The 18811-nt window shown below is 41.1% G+C and overlaps 1 protein-coding gene across 5 annotated transcripts in view; it reads right to left on the reverse strand.

Annotated features, from left to right (window-relative positions):
- The window catches only part of THRB (thyroid hormone receptor beta), a 285196-nt gene that overhangs the window by 142064 nt on the left and 124321 nt on the right, over positions 1-18811 (reverse strand). For 3 of the 5 annotated variants that reach the window (XM_030550965.1, XM_030550964.1, XM_030550966.1), the window contains exon 2: positions 9808-9896. The exons of the other annotated variants lie outside the window; for them this stretch is intronic. The gene's annotated coding sequence lies outside the window, so the exon portion shown is untranslated. The remainder of the gene's footprint in view (positions 1-9807; positions 9897-18811) is intronic. 5 annotated transcript variants of the gene reach the window in all.

The following is an 18811-nucleotide window of genomic DNA, read 5'->3' on the forward strand; positions in this document are numbered from 1 at the left end:
TTGTAGATGTAGACATACCCAAATGGAAATGTAAAGGCACCACTGAAATACTGAATCAGGTAATTTTTGGAAACTCATGGTCAGGATTTTTTGTTATTGTTAATTATATTCATACACTATTTTTAAATGACTTTTCCTTTTACCCAACAGACTAAACTAGTACTAAATTAATATTTAAGCACAATGTATGCTATGCATAGTAACAAATCCTTGCAGCAGTCAGGATGTTGGATCCCCAGTTTCCTTATTATTGGAGCAGGAGTAATAAAGTGTTGTTACCCTTGTTGCGTGAACTGAGGGCAGCAGAACTGTACCTAGCATACCCTGATAGAGGGACTCACTTCAACTGAACAGCACTTTCTAGGCAGGGGACATAGGTTCCAAAGCCCAATGAGTTGAGAGAGGGTGGGGATAGGTACTTGTACCCAGTGACAAGGGCCCTGGCTAAGGGTCCTAGACATCATTTGATCCTCTCTCTCTCCATGGTATAATAAAAGAGCTAATTTAGACTCAAGTGAGAGTCTTGTTACACACTGCAGAGCTGAAATCACGGATATCTAAGTATTAGACCTATTTTGGGACACTGTCTCTATTGCAAGAGATTTACCAGTTTGCACCAACAGTGAGGCTCCCCTACTAACAGCTGAAATCATTGAGAGCTGTGTTAAGTGAGGGGCCCTGAAGAAATCTTGGCGCAGCCAGTAGGGCAGCTGGTGGAGAGGTGCAGCCAGAGGGCCGCCAGCCCCTTACACATTCAAGAATTAACTTGCTGTCTGTGTTGCAGGTATCTGAAGAAAAAATAATTTGGGATATAACCGATCTTTTCAAGGGAAATTAAAATTTTATCAGCATATTGATCCTGAAGATATAGGCCCCCGATCAACATTTCCTAACATGGGGATCTATAGGTAGGCATCTAAATCAATATTTTGCCACCTAACGCAAACTGGCTTCATTTTCAGATGTGCTGATCACATACAAAACCCTCTGAAGTGAATGAGAGCAGAGGGTCTCAGCACCTTTGAAAATCAGGCCACTCTGATATAGATACTTAAAATACAGATTCAGGTTCCAACATCTAGGCATCAAGGTAGAAAATTTTGGCCGTAATGTCTAGTTCTGCCCACTGTTGGAAGTAATATTCCAAATGCCACAGGCATTCAAGGAACAGAGTGTATCCTCATTTTGTATGCGGAGCTGTTTTACATTGTTTGAAGACTGCATGACAACTAATAAATGCAATATAAATCACTCCCTGTAAAGTCTCTCAATTCACTTTGGTAACGGTAATCATGGAGAGTGTGACGCTAAGCTTGAATGTCCACAATCTTTTCTATAGCTCCTGCATTGTTGAAAATATTCAAGCCTAGGGGGCATATTCTCCAAGATTACCATAATCAAAGATCAGTATGGGTGTCTTCCTGTCTTTTATATAAACGGCTTATTATTGAAGTAATTATATTTGATTTTTAGAGTGCTGCCTACCAATCACTGCTGTAAAAGCATAAGTCCCCACTGGCCCACCCCTTCAAAACTATAAGTTGCATCCATACATCCCTGTCTCCAACCTTCAAAAGCAAGTAAGAGGGCTTGATTTTCCAGGTGTGCAAACATGCTTACTAAAATGCATGTGTGTTTTGCTTCCTAAAAATACTGTACGATTTGATTCATACACTAGCAAAAGACCTAGATGAAAGGAGAGACAGGAGAAGAAGAGAAAGAAAAATTAGAAAACTCTTCTCCGTTCCACAGTCCGAGGATAAATCCTGACATTTAGGCCAGAGCACACCTTAAAAACAGGAAAGGATTTTAAAAAATGGTAGAAATAAAACATGACTACAGAAATATTAGTACTCTTACTGTTAAACTGAGCATGGTAAATTACCACTCTGGTTCTCACCAATGCATATTTTTCATGTACAACTATCTATCTGAGCTTACATGCGTATATAATTTGTTATATAAATTTAGGCACCTGTATTTTAAATTAGATCCCCAAATGTGCCTTTACTTATCCACAAGAGATGTCCTGCCCAGGCAGCACAGAACATGGCTCCACATAGTGCAACAATATGTTTCAACCCTACAATGGGGAAATCTCCACCTGATGTGAAAATGCAGTATTTACTGTTACCATTGGCCCCTGTGCTGCAAAAGACAAGCTGCCAGGTTTTGTGCTGTGGTCACCTCTCCTCTCCAAACTGGACCAAGACTGAGATTATCATATCATTCCTTGTGCTGTATTTTAGATATGTGAGATAGCTAATACTTTTGCTGTCAGCCTAGTCTGGCTTTAAAGGCACATGTTTGAATTGCTTATTTTTATAGGCAAAAGATGTCAAGCATCATTTTGTTGGTTCATTTATTTCTCCCTTCCTGGACAACTAAGGACTCCAGGGAAGCACTGGAAAGCAAGGTGTGGTGTTCCCAGCCTCAGATAAATTAAAGTAATCAAAGTCTTGCCCACCTCTGCTTTCTACAGTGAGATGACATTTTAATCACCCTTTTAGCAGATGTGACAGATGTAAAACCTGGGAATTCAAAAGGCTATTCTGAAAATATGCCAGACATGTATGGACTTTCGGAACAATAAGTGTTAATGGATTTCCTGAGGAATCCCCAAGGAGAAATTAGTACAAATTCCCAAACTCAGGTTATGCAAAAACCCAGCCTTTTGAAGCTACGCCCTGAGGAGAGGGCCATTTTCTGCTGATTACTTATTACTGAAGGCCAAGATCAAAGGCCTAAGCTGTACAAAGAAACAGCTGATCTGCCCAGCCATTGTCCTGGTTTGGATTTAAGATAGATATGCACTTGGAAAACCCAGTTGTGGGTTTTGAAGGACTAAAACCTACCAGAGCCCTTGTCTGGAGTTGGGGGTGACCTCAAGGTAAGTTTTTTAGCATGTGTGCAGGAACTTCTTTTGTTGTTGTTTTTTTGTTTTGTTTTCTCTGTAATGTTTTTATCTTAAGAATAATATGCATGGTTAGAAGGAGCTATATAGTAACTTATACCTGTGGGCAATATGCTTGGAAGGATTGATTCCTCTTGGATACTGGCCCAGGGGATACATATTGCCCCCTCCCCCCCACACCAAATGACTCCATTTGAATTTTGGCTAACACAGTCTCTTGCAGATCTGAAGCTAACTCATGGGACCTGATTCACCCCTTCTGCTTTTAAAGCCATAATATCACTCCTCAAAAGTAATACAGAATTTCTGACAGGTCACCTATAACCAGCATCCCAGCCCTTCCTGATCTGTATAGAAATCTGGGATGTAGGTAGAGTGAAGGCTTTTACACCAGGAATTTTAACCCAGATTTTACAACGTGCAAGCATTAGATGAGGTTTCATGATATGGGGCTTAATTATAATTTTAGCAGTCCCAGAACTTCTCCATCCAATGAATTCTCCCCACTGACTACCATCTTCTGTTCGTACTAGCGATCCAATGGCTCTGCACCCAGGAGGTTGCAGCATGACATGTGGACAGTGGTTTGGGGTGTTAATGGCTCAGGATGAATATTAGATGCCATCGGCAGACTGGCTGTTTGACTCTCTTCCTTTGACGATTCAGTCACACAGTTAACTCACTGAGGCTGGAGGTGGAGCTGGTATTTCCACTTCCGCACTGGGCTTCAGTGGGTAGAGTAGGCAATCCCAGGCATAGTGAGCCAGCTGGTCACAGATGAGATAGTTTTTCCCCACCAGTCCTGGGGCTTTTGAGAAATGGCTTCCATCCCCCCTGAGTGTGGGTCTCCACTTGGGCCCATTCCCTGTCCTCTGATCCCTATCAAATCCAAGCTAACTATCCACACTAATGCTAAATAATTGATGGAGGTGATCTCTTCAGGACTAAGTGCACATCCTGTGTCTCACTAGATGAAAGGATGCTGTCAATAGAGGTTTCTGACTCTAAATACAAAGGAATCTGGTTGATGCACACTTCAAGGTGCATAAAAATGAACTGGCCACCTGCTCCCTAAGTATTATACTTCAAGAAAACAAACTCAAGAAGATTTATTAAAATATTAATAAAACAGTATCCAGGCAAATGTAAATCTGTGTTCTGGGCACCTTCCAAAAAGTTGGGTTTTAATTCAATGCATCCTAATGACTGTGAAGGAATTATGTTCTTAAAATGTCCCAATCGGATACTCAGACTGATGCTCGCAAATCGCAAGTGTCTCTTTAATGTGTCTCCTGCAGCTCCTTGGAGCACATGATATTAAAACACTGTGATTTAATTATTAACCACTCAAAGTTATTAACCAATCAGGATGCTTTTACTATGTTATTAGCCAAGTGTAGTTGATAAAGTAATAATACTTGGTCAGTCATTTTGCTGTCAGAATTAAACACACACTAAACATTTCCCCGTCACACTGCTTAAATATGACTAGATAGTACTATAATAAATGAAACAATGAATTCACACTTCTATGGCTCTTTTGGGTAATATTGATCGCTAATTTGACTCCTGAACCACTGAAGTCTGAGTATCACTGGTCCAGATGATTGGCCAGATAGATTTCTATCAATAGTTCTCAAGCTTTTAAGGTGTGCTGCTTCAATCCAGCTGCCAAGCATGTGCACTAAGCCAAAAATCTCATGTGGAATTTTGCTTCATTAAGATGTTTGTGTGTACACAACAAAGTTCATTAATAAACAAAGCAAATGGGTCATATATATATAGTGATGCAGTAGTAGGTGGCACTCTTTTTCCTGTGTCAATGTCAAGCCCATGCTCTGTCCAGTATATAGCGTTAGTGGTACTGTGAAGGACTGCAGGGCTCTTTCAGATGGAATGTAAACCTTAGCCCCTGACTTCTTGAGGTAACTGAAGATCCAATGGAATATTTCATAAGAATAGAGGTGCTAATCCTGTTATCTTGGCCAAATCCCAGTACACAGTAGGTAATGCAACTGCTCTGCCTAAATAACATCACCCTGCAGTTTCATATGAATACTGTTGAGAGTTGCTGTGAGCGGTTTTACACAGTTGCTACATTAATAGCCAGAGGTATGTAAATATGGACATATAGGGAAATATATAATGGTGTAATACAAAGGCTTTATTGGCATGAGTTTGGCATGTGTGCATTAATCATGATTGGAGAGGCCAGGTGTGAGTTATGTAGGTCATCTCAAATAAGTGCTAATAATATCTTTGTTCCACATCACAGAATTATGTGTTCTATATAAGCTACATATAGTCTTGGCAACTTACAATTCAACATATCCTTCAATGGATTTACTACCTTGCTGAGTGAATTCCATTGAGCTCCAGTAAATAAGACACCACTTTCCCTCAGAACAGGTGGAGTTTTAAGACTCCATGACTAACAGTGCCAAAAACTATTTTACAAATATTTTAGAGCATTTAAAAAGATTTGATTGGAATTATTTTTCTTATCCTTACACCTGTAAATCAAGGCTCCCCTTGTTACCATGAATCCTACAGAATAAAGCTTGCAGGGAGAGAAATTTGGATACTGATAAATGTAAAACACCTCTAGAAATACCTAAAATGGCTTATCTACACTTAAAAATGTCATCATGTATAGCCTGATATTACACCACACCATCATGTACTGACTTGTGAATTTTAGAAAAGTTTATCATTCTTATAGTATTAATGTTGGCGTGACTGTAAAGATGTGTCTGTGTGACCATGCATGTGCGGAATGGACATAAAACATTTAATAAAAATAATTTGAACTAGAAATTATTTTTTAAGATTTTCTCCCCCTACACATTTGGGTGTTTATTTATGTTCATGAAACATGGATTGAAAGTTCTCTGCTTGGCTACCGATCAGGAGCAGCGAAAACTTCCCTGAACTGTTCCACCAATGGGCCACAATCTTGCCTTGGAGGAAGCATTTCTTGAAGAGAGGCCATTCAGTTTCCATAGCTCAGATTGCCAACAAGGACTGCAACCAGTATCAATGGCAGCGAAGATTTTTGTGATGTAGATGATTGTCCACTGGAAACCAGGCAAAGACCAGATTGCACAAAGCTCATTTCATATGGACACCTGAATGGTGAATGGTAACAATTTTTGATCACTACTGATCTGGTCTACATTCAAGCTTAGGAATTTTGAACTTCCATTGTTCTTTTATGCAGTTCAAAAGGGAAAGGGCACTGTGATACTGATGTGGGTAGATATAAAAATGTGTTTTTAAAAATTTCACTTTCCCTTTTATTTTCAGTTCTGTTGTGCTATGCTTAGAGTTTATTTCAACTTCTGTTTATAGTGCTTTTGTGTGGGGCCCAGGCTTCACACCCATCTCACTCTCCTCCTCACTCTATGTTGACAAGCCAAAGTTTCTATTTTTTGTCTCTTTTTAAAATTATTTTGAGAATCAGAGAATGAGGCACAACATGGCTGCACAAGAAGAAAAATTGAGAGATGTGTAAATTGTCTCAGCATTTTGAAAAACGTGTGAATGACCAATGATCGAATACCATAGACTAGCTTTGGACGTGAGGCTTCAAAAGGAGTATTGTACCTTCACTCCACAGCCAACCATGATAAAATGTACCTGATACAACAAAAAGGGTAGAATTATTGACACATTTAGTGGCAAATAATACTGACTTTAAGAACGACCTGTTACCTTTCATTATCTAGTAATGCTTGAAGTAACAGGCTTGATAATGAATAATTAAATTTTTGAATGACTGACAAGGAATTTTTCCAAATTATTTTTTTTCTTTTTACTATTTCTTTTAAAAAAACCCTTGCAAATTTGAAATGGAAGAGTGTTTATACACACTGAGTTCTTACTGCAATATTGCTCATGAGCACCTAACAGCTGGCATTTGTTACGAAGTCATATAAAAATACACATGGACTTTTCAAAAGGTAAAAAACCACAAACAAACAAAAACCAAACAAACAAACAGGGCATGTCAAATGTTTGGTCTATCAGCTCCAAAAGAGTCACTTAGTAGCTTTTTTTCTATTTTTCAAACCATGGACTGTAAGTATCACTACAGAGATCATGTAATACTAAAAATTTTTTACAGTTTTACAAAGGATTAAAAATGGAAGTAGAAAGTCAGTATGCACTGACTCCCCACTGATTCGTTGACTCACCATATGTTCCTTTTCTAGTCTATTCTGTTCCATATAGATTCTTATACTGTGCTCATCACTGCTGTATTTGAGTGCCTTCCAGCAGCGTATTAAACAATTTGACTGCATGTCTGTCACAAAGGTTTGTTCTTTCATCCTCTCCTCATGGGGAGAACTGTGTGAAGTGAAGTGTTTCGCTCTGGAATTTTTTTTACAACACTCCCTACCCTCTAAACCCACCCCAGTATGTTTATGTTAGAGAAAATAAAGTCAGAGAAATGCAACTTGCACTTGGAGTGGAAGGTGGTGAGGGTTGATTCTTAGTTCCTATTGAAGCTCATGTCACATTGGTGGGCTGGTGCCTGAGAAAGTTCTGTCTCTTGTTCTACAGTGAAACCAGCTCTAAGGATCACTTCCGTTAGGCTACTCATCTTAAATGGTCGCTTTACAGTATATAAGTTTTTTTTAGGATGCCTTTGTTTAAAGGCCATTGTTAGGCCAATGAACTTTGCTAGTCTCTTGGTAAATTCTTAATGATAGGAAAGAAGATGAAACCTGTTTTAAGATGCAGTGTTTGAACAATGTTAGAACACATACTTTACTTCTGAAAATACTTTCTTTTTTAAAACAGAAGCTAGACCAGCATCGCCAGAGGATGCAGTCCACAAAGGCTCTACTACGCATGATGTGTCAAGGCCAAAAAGCTATAAGTGGAGGAATGTGATGCCCTAGACACAAAAGGATTTAGAGACCTTCAGTTAAAATGTACCAGGGTAATCAAAGAAGGCCATTAAATCAGAGATATGAGCCAGCATTAAGTTTGAAGTAAGAAGACCCTAGAGGTGAAGAAGGGCATGGGTAAGTTAGAAGGAAAATGAATTAGTGACCTACATGAAATATCTCCATTGGTGGATGAAAACAGAGCAACTTAAACAAACAATGTCTCCTGCTCTTTAGTTGTACCTAGCTTTATTACCAGATTAAATGAACAGCAATGGTACACTGATGCTTCAAAACCACACCTAACTAGCAAGTAAATACCCATTATTGGCAATTCTGAAAGTTAGCTATTGATTTCTCAGTCACAAGTACAAAGAAATTAAATTAGATAATACTTAGTCCTGCCAGGAGTGCTGGGGATGAGACTAAATGACCTCTCAAGGTCCTTTCCAGTCCTACGATTCTATGATAATGAATATTAAAACAAATCTAGGCTGCTGACTTCTCATTACAACAACAAAAGTTGTGGCATTTGTTGTTGTTTTTGTTGTTCACTGAAAGACACCAGGATTTCAGGACAAGTTTGCAGTGTCAGGGAATTTAGTGACAATAGGGTTCTCCAGCACTATGGCTATTCAGTAAATGTATGACTTTTCCTTTTTTTGTCTTCTGTTCAAAGACAGTCTTTTGTGATTAATAAACAAGATATACACAGTCTAGACAAACAGACAAATGTAACAATTTAATCAGTGAATACCAACTAATTCAGGACAAACAATAATATTAAGTACTGTTGCTGTTTCATTTTATCCCCAAACGAAGTAACTGTAATCTGAATACAGCTTTAATTTAATAAAATATAAAATTGTTCTCCAGCTGAAATATCCTACCTGATTGTCTCAGGGAAGAAATTAATATAAATGTTTGTAAATTGATACTCCTGATGACCTTTTAGTGACATCCGAAGGTCTGAAATCAGATTAAAATACTGATAATCTTTTGGTGATCTCTGATGGCAAAATCAATTTCAATATTTTATCCTCAGTGACCAATATGAATAATTGCACCATATTTCTAACTGAGTGGATACATTGAAATTAATTACATTATTCAGTCACTTCTTACAAGGGCCTGTATTATATCTGTCTTCACAAACTCACTTATACACACTTGTTATAATAAATATATAAAACATGAAAATTAGATTGACTATAAAGGGGTAGATGTAATGGCAGATAGAATAAAGCAATGTTAGTTTGCCAAGGGTGCTCTGCAGAAAATGTAATACAGACCCTGACTGCCTTAGCTTTTCCTAGTAAACTCTCCTGGGTACAGAAATATGGTTCTGCATCATCTTGGCTCCACCCTGTCCTGCCTAGTCCCTACTGTCTCCCTCTACATCAGGGATTCTCAGACTTTTGTACTGGTGACTCCTTTCACACAGCAAGCCTCTGAGTGCGACCCCCCTTGTACATTAAAAACACTTTTTTATATATTTAACACCATTATAAATGCTGGAAGCAAAGCGGGGTTTGGGGCGGAGGCTGACAGCTCGCAACCCCCCATGTAATAACCTCATGACCCCTGAGGGGTCCCGACCCCCAGTTTGAGAATCCCTGCTCTACATAGACCCCTGACCAGCACCGAGGTCTCCATGGGATCAGAGGGCAAAGGGAATGCTGCCAGAGATGGCTGAGTTTGGGATGAAGAAAGAACTGCACATGGAGGATCTTCTCTACATGTGAATCTGAGGGGCACAATCCCTTTGAATTACAACATGGTTAAAATTGATAGTGTTGACAAGAACTATATAGTAACATGACGAAGGCTTTAACACAAGTATGGAGCACAATGGCCTGCTAACCATTCAAAATTTAATCATGCTCCAACCATGTCTTGGGACAAACAGTAACAGTTGGTAAACAGTTATTTTGTCAGGTGTAAGAACCCTTAGACAAAAACACAGTAAAAAAAAAATGCACGTCAGCCCAAACTTACAAGAACTGCTCTCCCTCTCTCTCTCTTTGGAACAAAACTATGTCATCATCCAGGAGATAAAGGTCTTCATTTGGATTTACATAAAAGTCCTTAAAGAGAACAGAAGGTATGTTATTCAGAAACATTAGGAAGACCTATTTTAGATTGAGTATATGTCTATATTTATTCAGCACTTCATAAGAAATTAAAGTTATGGAGCTGGTCAGCAGTTATTTTTCTCCACGGACAATTTTAATTTTTCAGCAGCAATTCAAATACTGAGAAATTTCAATTTGGAACTGCTGCCACAGTGCCCCATGAAATTTGTAGTTTGGGTGTGTCATGTGCTCATTTTCCTCAATAGGCCAAGCTTCCTGGTCAGACTACATCTCCCACAATACACCATGGGTTCCCATCTTGGAGAGAGAGTTTTCAGCTGAAATTTTTCAGTTTTGGTCCACGTGTTTTTGATTTCTCATTTTAAAAAAATCAATTTTTTTCCATCAGACAGCAGACATTTCCTCCCCCCCCCCCAAAAAAAAATCATTTGGTCAAACCTCCAATTTTTGCAGCAAAAAACAGTTTAGCTGAAAAATATTCCATCTAAACAGCCAGAAGCTGGGACTGAACAACAGAAATGGATCACTCAATAAATTTCCTTCTTCTTTTTCATTCCCTCTGAAGCACCTGGCACCAGCTACTCACAGAAAAAAAGGATACTGGGCTAGATGAGTCATTGGCCTGACCCACTATGGCCATTTTTTTGTTTTGATGTGATGTTCAATTAGCCCTAGATGGCAACCATATTTAATAATTTATCAGATAAGCAGATATATTATTCAATGGCAAAATCTATATTAATGCAGAGTTAAGGTTGCTTGGCGGTATGTCATTCTCTTGCAGAATGCTGAACTGAGCAAAACTCTGAAAACCAGGAAATGCATGGTTAAAGTTGCCTGTACAACTTAACTCTGCCCTCTTACAGCAATGCCCCAAAATGCCCCATTCACCCACATACCTTTTTGCCAACCCCACAGTTGCTGAAACATATAAGCTCTTCACTTCCTTTTCCAATCACTCTCATTCATAGGATTCCATCTAATACAGGGGTCCCCAACGCAGTGCCCGAGCCCGTGGGGGCATCTAAATGCGCTTGCGTCCTGGCCAGCGCTGAAGCATCTGCCAAAATGCCACCAAATTTCTGCAGCATTTCGGCGGCGACGCCTCTCGATGACATCACTTGCATCGAGAGGCGTCGCCACCGAAATGCTGCAGAAATTCGGCAGCATTTCGGCAGATGCTCCACCGCCACCACAGTCCTCCTTCTGGCGCCCGCCAGATGAAAAGGTTGAGGACCACTGATCTAACACTATTAAATAACAAAAATAACAGTGAAGTTATTTGTGTTAACAGGACACATTGGGGCACTGCTAAAAGAGGGCAGAGTTAAGGTTGTATTCTGACTCACACCACAGCAATAGTTCGCTTGCTAGTTCTACACACATGGAGACACAAACCCTAGAAACTTTTTGAAAAATGGCTATTTTTTCCAGGGCTTATATTTCTGGAGTCCTTGGCACAAATGACTCCACAAGTGGGTCAATAACTCTGCTCTGCATCCAAACAAGGTGTTGCTAATTTTAAGAAAATCTGTGAATCTGTGGGGATTTTAGAGCATTTTGAAATGTCATCCTTTAAACAAGAAGGATAGAGGGACCGTGGAGGGAACAGGCTCTTCTACACATCCATCTGCAGCAAAGCAGGCTCTAAAAGATGTGAAGTGGCCCATTCATTCCAATGTGATGTTCTCAGCTGAGTGAGAACACTCCAAGAACAATATCTCTGAGGGCAAGTCTACATGACAAAATTAAGTTGACATAAGTTATGTCAACGTACAGCCACCGCAGTAATTGAATCACTTTTACACGTCCACACTATGCTTCTTGTGTCGGCATCCTCATCTCGAGCGCTTGCGGGGCATTGTGGGACAGTTTCTGAAAGGCAGCAACAGTCAATGTAAACAACACTGTGTCCACACTGACACTGTATTAACCGAACTACATCAACTTAAGCGCTATGATTCTCGTGAAGGTGAAGTTATTAAGTAGGTATAGTGAGTGAATGACTGGTGAGAGCTATATTTTAGTGTAGGTGCTTACAGAGTTAGATTGACATAAGTTGCCTTAAGTCGACCTAACTCTGTAATGTAGACCAGGCCTGAGATATGAGAACTGCTCCATTCCTGCCAGAGGGTGTTCCCATCCCCCTCTTGAGTGCTTCAGAGCTTGCGACATGCGCAAAGTATGCCCATTCTCAACTCCCCACCCAAATGGGCAGGTCTTCCCCAGATCCTGGCTCACATGGGGGCAAGGAAGGGGTTCCCTCAGACCTTTCTTGCTGCATCCCCAAATCCCTCTCTCCATATTTCCACACTCCTCTGCCCCAATGCCTCTCTCTTTCCAGAAAGCAATCACATCTTTTTTCCCAAAAAAACTTTGATTACATTCCCCACCAAACTAAAATTGCCATCCACAAATCACAAATTGCAGCAACTTGCAGCCACTTGGTTCAAAATTCCTTTTGACCTAGGTGGGGGCTTCCGATTAAGTTATCCTTAGTTATATTAATTGAAGGATGAAGTCACAGCCATCAGGATGTCTGTGCTTTATCCAAGCATTAGTACCTCTCAGTTTAACAGTACACAACAGCAGAAGGAAAACAGTTTTTTTGGGGGGAGGAATAGGGATTGTAGCTTGGGATCACCTAGGAAGGTCAAGTGACCCCAAGTTTGGAAAGCTAAACGCTACCCAACACCTTCATGAGTAACACCAAATTTCAATGCAATCCAATTAACCATTCAGATTTGGAAGCAAAAGAGACAAGCTTTCAAGCACATTAAATGGTTGGAATGGAAACCCTCAAGCCATTCTTCTGTACTGGCACATGCACAGTGTAAAAATGTACATTTTCTTAAATTCCCTTCTCAATTTGGGTCACCCAAAGATTCAGAGGGTGCCAGGTATTACCTCGGATAAAAATTGGCGGATTGAGATCATTTTGACCAACATCACATCAACAGTTTGATCCCTAGCTCAGGGGAGGAGGGAATCCACCTACAAACAATTTTTTTAAGATAGCTATATTACTAATTATAATTATTATTTTAGGGCATATATCTCCAGAACCCCAGGCCCAAATGACTCCAGACTTGGATCACTAACCCTACCCTGCACTCTCCTGAGGCACACCACATGTTAAAGAAATTCAAATAAGCATATTGATTTAGGAAGACTTAGAAAAATACACCTTTAAAAAGATGTCATGACAAAACATGAAGTACAGTTGCTCATTATGGTCCTGTCTACACTATAAACTTTGGTCAATGAAAGTTACTTTGGCATAAAGCTGCTGCAGTTAGTATATCACGTGGTTCCTTGTGTTGGCATTGTGCATATTTATCAGGAGTACTCGTGTTGATGCATCATAGGAAGGCATCCCAGTGTGCAACCCACCACTGCTGTCTTTTGGGAAGTTCTGGCAATGCATGGTTGGGCAGAAGAGAGTCAAGCAGGGGTGACTGGGAGCAAGGGGTCATCTTCCCAGCATGCAACTATCTATATCACACAATTTTTGCACCTTCTTAAAAAAATCCCTCAAATCCACATGAGCCTCCTTGCTGTCTGTCATGTCTGACAAAATCATGGAGACTGCATGGCTCTGCACTACTGTCATAAGAGTTCCAAGCACAGGACATACAATCCTCCGGTATTTGCAAAGCCATAAGAAAAACCAAAATCAGCAAGGAACATGATGATTTCTTGGAGGACAGATTGCTGTGGGATATAGAGAGAACCGTTTCAAGGTTGCTGCTGGCATTTACAGAGCAACTGCAGATGGTGGAGTGCCACTTCTGATCCCGAGAAATGAGCATTGACTGGTAGGGTCACATCGTAATGCAGGCATGGGATGATGTGCACTGAGTGCAGAACACGCACGGCCATGTTCCTGGATCTGTGTGTTGAGATGGCTCCAGCCTGCCAGCGCAGGAATACAGAATGAGAGCTGCACTGGCAGTGGAGAAGCCAGTGGTGATCGCACTGTGGAAAATTGTAACACTGAGTTGGGAAATCATTTGGAGTGTGCCAGGCCATTAATTGTCTCCTGCTATGCAGGACTCTTGACAATGTGCAGGACAAAGTGGATGGATTTGCAGCAATAGGGTTCCTGAACTACAATGAGCAACAGACAGCACACACGTCCCTATTTTGGCACCAGACCACCTTGCCACAGAGTACACACACAGAAAGAGCTACTTTTCTATGGTTATGCAAGCATTGGTGGATCACTGAGGATGCTTCACCAACATCAGCATTGGCTGGTTGGGGAAGGTGCATGACACTCACATCTTAAAGAAAACAGGACTCTTCAGAAAGCTACGAGCAGGGTCTTTATTTTGTAACTGGTGAACTACCATTCACACGTTGAAATGCCAACTGTGATCCTGGGCTACCCAGTCTCTCTCTTGCTCCCCAGCTCATGAAGCCATACACCAGCCATTTTGATAGCATCAAGGAAAAAGATTCAATTACCAGCTCGGCAGGTACAGAATGACAGTTGAATGTGATTTTGGTAGACTGAAGGGATGCTGGCATTGTTTACTCACAAGATTGGATCTCAGTGAAAAACAACAACAATGGTTATAGCTGCCTGTGGTGTCCTGCATAGTATCTGTGGAAAAAAAGGGGGAAAAGTTGCTGCCAGGGTGGAGGTGGAGTGGTTGTCTGCTGAGTTTGAACAGACAGATACAAAGGCTATTAGAGGACCTTAATGGGGAGCTATACGGCTGAGGGACGCTTTGAAAGAGCACTTCAACAGTGAGTCCCAGTAATGCATTGTGGTGTTTTGTGCTCTACCTGTCCCTGCTGTTCTGGGGCCTGTTAGGAACTGTGTGGTGCTTTATGTATACCTATGAATATAACACTGTTAATGCACCTATTAATTTTGTGGTGCTTGCTGTAGATTTATGATTATTACATTATCACTTATCTGATGAGTTGTGTCACATTGTACAGCTACAAGTAAGTAGGTACCTTCTGAACTGCCAGGCACTCTGCAGAATATGTTGTGAACTAATAAAGATGAATTATTTTCCAATTAATAGCATTTTATTCAATAACAAAACCAGTGTAAAGAAAAAAGTCTATGCAATTTAAAAGCAAATACATTAAAAATGTAATATATTAATGGAACTGAACTTAACAAGGGGAAATAACATTCATATCCATTTTACCTACACATACAGCACCTATAGCTTTCACAGGCCCATATATGTGACACTGTGGTTTTCCTTAGCGTCCCCCAGAGTGGAATGGTAAGGCTAGGGGTGCGGACCCTGGAAAGTAGAAGGAGATATAGGGAGGTGCTGTAGTGGAGTTCTCCATGGATTGCAAAGAGAGGCAAGTCTGTGACTGTTGAACTGTAGGTCTGCAAGAGTCCGCAGCATCTGTGTTTGTTTCCGGAGAAGCCCCATGATGTCCTGTGAATCTCCCTCTCCTTTTCCTGATGGAACTTCTGGGCTGATCTCCTCCCTGCTCTTTCCTTCTTCAGGCTGCCTGCGATGTTCACCCTCCAGGCCCTTTCCTCCCTAGCTCCTCCTTATCTAGCCCAGGCGTTCCGTGGATGTGGAGGAGGAACCCCGAAGACTGTTACAGCAACAGATGCAGATAAAACACAGAGGTACCATTGTCAATAGTGACAACAGTAAGTGAAAGTTATGGTTCAGAACTCCCTTCCTTTGCTACCATAACATTCTAAACAAGACAAGACTTGCATATTGACACTTCTGCTTCAGGGTTCTTGTGCCGGGCACCACTCACAGCTGGTGAGTATAGCCCACCAGGGGTGAGGGAAATGCGGAAGAAATTGTTTGGTTGCATGAAACTAGTATAGGGCAATGGCACTGGATAGTGGCACCATTTTCCATAGGTGGTGGTTTTAGCTGGTATCTCCCTCCTGGCAGCAGCAGAGGCAGAGAGAGCAGAGCTGCTGCTGGTGGCATCCCAAAGCTGTCTGATCCCATATGCTGCTAGCCTGTGTACTGCGGTGGTGCCTGCTGAAGTTATCACAGACTGGTGTGGGGAAGTGTCCTACCAAAGAGGAAGAAATAAGGCTGCAATCCCTAGAAACCTTCAGCAGAGGATTACTGAGTACCTCCATGAAAGTGCATTGAGATATCTGAGGAGGATTCAAGGGACATCCCTGTGTACACAAAGTGCTCTGTGTGGCCCCATTTGCCTAATTCTAAAAGGGAATGAAAAGCAGATAAAAACATTGCCTCTCTCTTGTACCGCAACCTCCTATAGTATGAGTAAATTAACAAAAAGTCAATAGCTGTGTCCTGCTAAGTTGGGGGTGCCATCACTGTAACGGGAAAGAACTTTACAGACTTACCTGAAGTTCCTTCCCCTGCACTGGGCTCACCCGTGTTCGACTGCTGGGACTGACTGGACTGTGGAGGAGCCTCAAATAGGTCCTGCATAGCTTGAACCCCCGGTAGCATGTCCCTCATCCTCCTCCACCTCCTCATCCCCGCTGTTCATGCTAGTGGCCTGTGGCTCAGGCTCCTCTGAGGCATCCATGGTCGACTGTTCGCCTCCCTGGCCTTCTGATGTTGTGCCTGACACAGTTCCTTTGCTTTCACATGGCACTGTTGCTGGTTCCTGTGGTATCTCTTCTCCTGCATCCTTCATGCAATCTGCTCCTTGATGTCCACATTTCGACAGTTGGTCTGTAGCTGTGCTTGCAGGTAGCTCTTCTTGCCTCCAAGCTGGAGCGTGTCTGGAAATGCAGCTGGCATAGTCAGCTGGGCAGTTGCACACAACACTGGAGAGCTGCTAAAGTGTGCTTGCCACGCTGGACAAGCAGGAGAAGACATTTAAAAAATTTGCAGGACTTTAAAGGGTAGTGGGAGGCATCTGGTTTCTGGGACCCCTAGTCAGTGGACCAGAATAGTCAGTGCCAGGCATTGTGGAAGAGCTGCTGAAGGGCTGTTAGGGTTAAGATAAGTAACACAGCGTCTACACTCGCATCAGCCTCAGTACATCGATCATGGCTCAATGCCGCTTGGGGAGGTTGTTATACCAATTATATTAGACCAGTAAAAAGCAGCAGGATCTTATTAAAGGGGACAAGACAAAGATACCACATTTATTATGATAATTTCATTTATGACTAATAACTAATATCTTAATTCTTATACACACACATTATACCTAATACCTACACACACACACACACACACACACACACACACACACCAGATGTTCTGCAGCTGCTGCATAGTTACCAGTCCTGAAGATAGCTTAAGTTCATAGCTTGATTTTGCAGCTTGGGTTCGTAGCTTGTGGCGGCTAACTGGCCAGGAAAGCCAGGCACAAGGACAAGCTGGATCTCTGTTGGGCAGGCACTGATGTCCTTCCATGTTGGCAGCAGAATGTTATCCAGAGTCTCTCATTTCACCCTTCTTTTTTATAGGCTTTTAGTTTGGATTCAAAGTCTATAGGTCTTGCTGTGTCACGCTGCCTCTGGGTTTAGACTGATCACCCATCAATTGCAGGCGTGACTTTCAGCCTTAAACCTGGCTTTGATCTTCCTTCTGTTGTTCTGTTGTCCTTTTCTTTTTAGGGTGGATGCTTCTTACTTTGTTTAGGGCTGTTGTCTAGGTCTTCAGCCCTTGGTATTTGAACTTTATCTCATCAGGACAGGCTGGGGCTGGAGGTTGATTCCGTCATTCATACATACCTCATTCACACATCTAAACTAAACTAATAAGATTACAGCAGGGTTTGCAAAAATGAAGATTGGAGGAAGCTTTTACAAAATGGAGTGAGTGTTTTAAAATGGGATTTGAATTACAATATGGAACAGAAGTTACAGTGTAGGCAAGTGTAGTGAATGGTGAACAGAAGTTACATTAATACAGTGAACAATTAAAAACAATTTCATTTATCAGCTCTACAAGGTGGTGCAACTGCATTGTTGCAATGGGGCAACACAGTGGAAGACAAATTTAACTGTAGACACATGCATGACTAGGTTGACACAAGACAGCTTACATCAACCCAATTTTACACTGTAGATCAGGCCTATGGTTAAGTAGCTAACCACCTTTTTTCTGTTTAATTTCCCTTTAAAGCCACTTTTTCAGAATGGGAGAAATCAGAGTGATTTCAAGATAGCCATGCAAACATTTCTGGTGTGAATCTTCATGTAAATACATATTTAGGAGACTTGTACTTTCTACAAACAAAATATAAAAATCACTTCTATAAATGTTTGCGGAAAACAAAAGGAATTGTAAATACAATCAAAGCAAATTCATGTTTCTATTTTTTATCCCAATATAATGGTCAAATCCTTTTAGTAGCATTTACTCAGGTCAAATCATCTGACTGGGTAAAAGATAGCAAAGGGGAGGAATGGGGGACCCTGTAATCTGAATGAACTTCTGACTGAATTGTTTGCAGTGTTGTTGTAGCCATGTTGGCTTCAGGATATTAAAGGGACAAGGTGGGTGAGGTAATTTCTTTTACTGGACCAACTGCTGTTGGTGAAAGAGGTAAACTATTGAGCTTACACAGAGTTCTTCAGCTCAAAAGTTTGTCTCTTTCATCAGCTGAAACTGGTCCAATAAAAGAAAATACCTCACTCACTCTGTCTCTCTTCAGAATGATGGCACTTAACCTTAACTATGAATTTTTTAAAGTAATTGCAGCCCTGAGTAAATTCCATCCTAATTTAACCACTGGCTTTCACCCTTTCTTCATTACTGAAATCCTATTTTCTTGCACAGAAGAAACTACTTACATTGGAAATGTGTATTCAATGCAGACTAAAAACAAAGGGCCACTGCCACATCGATGACACCACCTTGAAAAATGTGACTATTGTAAGCATGAATGCCCCAACCTCGAAGAGTTTGAGGCAGAGGCTTCAAACTACAATCAATCACACATATACAAAGCAC

The sequence above is a fragment of the Gopherus evgoodei genome, chromosome 2 (assembly GCF_007399415.2).
Source record: "Gopherus evgoodei ecotype Sinaloan lineage chromosome 2, rGopEvg1_v1.p, whole genome shotgun sequence".
Taxonomy (NCBI): domain Eukaryota; kingdom Metazoa; phylum Chordata; order Testudines; family Testudinidae; genus Gopherus; species Gopherus evgoodei.